Source organism: Arachis stenosperma, chromosome 4 (assembly GCF_014773155.1).
Source record: "Arachis stenosperma cultivar V10309 chromosome 4, arast.V10309.gnm1.PFL2, whole genome shotgun sequence".
Taxonomy (NCBI): Eukaryota; Viridiplantae; Streptophyta; class Magnoliopsida; order Fabales; family Fabaceae; genus Arachis; species Arachis stenosperma.
In genome coordinates, this window is record NC_080380.1 from 113,043,335 (window position 1) to 113,047,979 (window position 4,645).

Sequence of the window (4,645 nt, forward strand, 5' to 3'; positions counted from 1 at the left end):
TACCACACCAAACTTAAAATATTGCTCGCCCTCGAGCAAGAGAAGAAAGAAGAGAAGAAGAAGAAAAAGAAAATATTGAGGAGAAAGGAGAGATGGTGTTTCGGCCAAGGTATAGAAGAGGGGGTTGTGTTGTGTGAAAATGAAGTGGAATGGAGGGGTTTATATAGGGAAAGGGGAGAGGGTAGGTTCGGCCATTTAGGGTGGGTTTGGGTGGGAAAATGTTTTTGAATTTTGAAGGTAGGTGGGGTTTATGGGGAAGAGTGGATGGATGTGAGTGGTGAATAGGTGATGGGGAAGAGAGATTGAGGTGATTGGTGAAGGGTTTTGGGAAATGTGATATGGGGGAGAGTGTAAATAGGATTAGAAGGTAAGGTGAGAATATGTTAGGTGGGGATCCTGTGGGGTCCACAGATCCTGAGGTGATCCTATGGGGTCCACAGATCCTGAGGTGTCAAAGAATTCCATCCCTGCACCAAATAGGCATGTAAAATGCCTTTGCATACCATTCTGGCATTTAAACGCCGAGTGGTGCACGTTCTGGGCGTTAAACACCCATGTAAAGCATGTTCTGGGCGTTCAACGCCCATGTAAAGCATGTTCTGGGCGTTCAACGCCCATATGTAGCATGTTTCTGGTGTGGAATGCCAGTTCCATGCTTATTACTGGCGTTCAGTGCCAGCTTTTCTCAAGGCACATTCCTGGCGTTCAAATGCCAGAATGTTGCTTGTTTCTGGCGTTCAGTGCCAGATTCATGCTCTGTTCTGGCGTTGAATGCCAGCCAGATGCTCCTTACTGGCGTTGAACGCCAGTCTGTCCTTCCTCCAGGGTGTGATTTTTCTTCTGCTGTTTTTGATTCTGTTTTTAATTTTTATATTTTTTTTCGTGACTCCACATGATCATGTACCTAATAAAACACAAAATAACAATAGAATAAAATAAAATAAAAATTAGATAAATAAAATTGGGTTGCCTCCCAAAAAGCGCTTCTTTAATGTCAATAGCTTGACAGTGGGCTCTCATGGAGCCACAAGGTGATCAGGTCAATGTTGTATAGTCCCAACACCAAACTTAGAGTTTGGATATGGGGTCTTAACACCAAACTTAGAGTTTGGTTGTGGCCTCCCAACACCAAACTTAGAGTTTGACTGTGGGGGCTCTTCTTGACTCTGAACTGAGAGAAGCTCTTCATGCTTACTCTCTTTTGTCACAAAGGGATGGCCATGTGCCTTAAACACAAGGTAGTCCCCATTCAATTGAAGGACTAATTCACCTCTGTTGACATCTATCACAGCTCCTGCTGTAGCTAGGAAAGGTCTTCCAAGGATGATACATCCATCCTCTTCCTTCCTAGTGTCTAAGATTATGAAATCAGCAGGGATGTAAATGCCTTCAACCTTTACTAACACGTCCTCTACTATTCCATAAGCTTGTCTCAATGATTTGTCTGCCAATTGTAATGAGAACAAGACAGGTTGTACCTCAATGATCCCCAGCTTCTCCATTACAGAGAGTGGTATAAGATTTATCCCTGACCCTAGATCACATAGAGCTTTTTCAAAGGTCATGGTGCCTATGGTACAAGGTATTAAGAACTTGCCAGGATCTTGTCTCTTTTGAGGTAAAATTTGCTGAATCCAGGTATCCAGTTCACTAATGAGCAAAGGAGGTTCACTTTTCCAAGTCTCATTACCAAACAACTTGGCATTCAGCTTCATGATAGCTCCTAAATATTGAGCAACTTACTCTCCAGTCACATCTTCATCCTCTTCAGAGGAAGAATAGTCTTCAGAGCTCATGAATGGCAGAAAGAGGTTTAATGGAATCTCTATGGTTTCTATATGAGCCTCAGATTCCTTTGGATCCTTAATAGGAAACTCCTTCTTGCTTGAGGGACGTCCTAGGAGGTCTTCCTTACTAGGATTTTTGTCCTCCTCCTCCCTTGTGCATTCGGCCATATTGATTATATCAATGGTCTTGCACTCTCCTTTTGGATTCTCTTCTGTATTGCTTGGGAGAATACTGGGAGGAGTTTCAATGACTTTCTTACTCAGCTGGCCCACTTGTGCCTCCAGATTTCTAATGGAGGACCTTGTTTCACTCATGAAACTGAAAGTGGCCTTAGACAGATCAGAGACTAGATTGGCTAAATTAGAAGTGCTTTGTTCATAATTCTCTGTCTGTTGCTGAGAAGATGATGGAAAAGGCTTGCTATTGCTCAGCCTATTGCGTCCACCATTGTTAAAGCCTTGTTGAGGCTTTTGTTGATCCTTGGTGCACGAAATTGCAATCACACTTTTGCAATCCCGCACAACTAACCAGCAAGTGCACTGGGTCGTCCAAGTAATACCTTGTGTGAGCAAGGTCGATCCCACGGAGATTGTCGGCTGAAGCAAGCTATGGTTTATCTTGTAAATCTTAGTCGGATATCAGAAATATCAGGATTGAAAAGCAAAAGAACATGAAATGGTTACTTGTATTGCAGTAATGGAGAATAGGTCGGGGTTTGAGATGCTCCATCTTCTGAATCTCTGCTTTCCTACTGTCTCCTTCGTCAAGCACGCAAGGCTCCTTCCATGGCAAGCTGTATGTAGGGTTTCACCGTTGTCAATGGCTACCTCCCATCCTCTCAGTGAAGCGATTGCATATGCTCTGTCACAGCATAGCGGAATTCAGCTGTCGGTTCTCGGTCAGGCCGGGAATATCCATCGATACTTTTGCGTCTGTCACTAACGCCCCGCCTGCTAGGAGTTTGAGCATGTCACGGTCATTCAGTCATTGAATCTACTCAGAATACCACAGACAAGGTTTAGACCTTCCGATTCTCTTGAATGCCGCCATCATTCTAGCTTATACCACGAAGATTCCGATTAAAGAATCCAAGAGATAACTACTCAATCTAAGGTAGAACGGAGGTGGTTGTCAAGCACACGTTCGTAGTTGAGAATGATGATGACTGTCACGGATCATCACATTCATCCGGATTAAGAACAAGTATTATTAGAATGGAAGCAAGCATGATTGAATAAGAACAGTAGTAATTGCATTAATCCATCAAGACAGCGAGCTCCTCACCCCCAACCATGGGGTTTAGAGACTCATGCTGGAAGGTACACAAAGAAACGTGTAAAGTGTCATGAGGTACAGATACAATGTCAAAGATCCTATTAATAGTAAACTAGTATCCTAAGGTTTACAGAAATGAGTAAATGACAGAAAAATCCACTTCCGGGCCCACTTGGTGTGTGCTTGGGCTGAGCAATGAAGTATTTTCGTGTAGAGGCCTTTTCTGGAGTTAAACGCCAGCTTTTATGCCAGTTTGGGCGTTTAACTCCAAGTTTTATGCCAGTTCCGGCGTTTAACGCTGGAATTTCTGAGGCCGAATTGCTACGCCGGTTTGGGCCATCAAATCTTGGGCAAAGTATGGACTATCATATATTGCTGGAAAGCCCAGGATGTCTACTTTCCAACGCCGTTAAGAGCGCGCCAATTGGGCTTTTGTAGCTCCAGAAAATCCACTTCGAGTGCAGGGAGGTCAGAATCCAACAGCATCTGCAGTCCTTTTTGGTCTCTGGATCAGATTTTTGCTCAGGACCCTCAATTTCAGCCAGAAAATACCTGAAATCACAGAAAAACACACAAACTCATAGTAAAGTCCAGAAAAGTGAATTTTAATTAAAAACTAATAAAAATATACTAAAAACTAACTAAATCATACTAAAAACATACTAAAAACAATGCCAAAAAGCGTATAAATTATCCGCTCATCAATCCTTCCATGAGAAATTGGGATGATTTCTCCATGATGAATTATAGGTGTTTCCATAAGGTTCACCCATGTAATTAACCTCTGCCATTGCAGGGTTCTCAGGATCATAAGCTTCTTCAGAAGCTACCTCTTTATTACTGCTGGATGCATTTTGCCATCCATTCAGATTTTGAGAGATCATGTTGACCTGTTGAGTCAACACTTTGTTCTGAGCCAATATGGCATTCAGAGCATCAATTTCAAGAACTCCCTTCCTCTGAGGCGTCCCATTATTCACGGAATTCCTCTCAGAAGTGTACATGAATTCGTTATTTGCAACCATATCAATGAGTTCTTGAGCCTCTTCAGGCGTTTTCTTTAGGTGAATGGATCCACATGCAGAATGGTCCAATGACATTTTCGAAAATTCAGATAGACTATAATAGAATATATCTAATATGGTCCATTCTGAAAACATGTCAGATGGGCACCTTTTGGTCAACTGCTTGTATCTTTCCCAAGCTTCATAGAGGGATTCACCATCTTTTTGTTTGAAGGTCTGAACATCCACTCTAAGCTTGCTCAGCTTTTGAGGAGGAAAGAATTTATCCAAGAAGGCTGTGACCAGCTTATCCCAAGAGTCCAGGCTATCCTTAGGTTGTGAATCCAACCATATTCTAGCTCTGTCTCTTACAGCAAAAGGGAAAAGCATGAGTCTGTAGACTTCAGGATCAACTCCATTCGTCTTAACAGTCTCGCAAATCTGTAAGAACTCAGTTAAAAACTGGTAAGGATCTTCAGATGGAAGTCCATAAAACTTGCAGTTCTGTTGCATTAAAGCAACTAGTTGAGGCTTAAGCTCAAAATTATTGGCTCCAATAGCAGGAATGGAGATGCTTC

At 42.5% G+C, this 4,645-nt stretch overlaps 1 non-coding gene across 1 annotated transcript; it reads left to right on the forward strand.

The window, feature by feature from the left end:
- Positions 1–4,221: 4,221 nt before the first annotated feature.
- Positions 4,222–4,325, forward strand: LOC130977201 (small nucleolar RNA R71). The gene has a single exon (XR_009084904.1). It is a non-coding gene; the product is annotated as a small nucleolar RNA R71 (small nucleolar RNA).
- Positions 4,326–4,645: the final 320 nt, after the last annotated feature.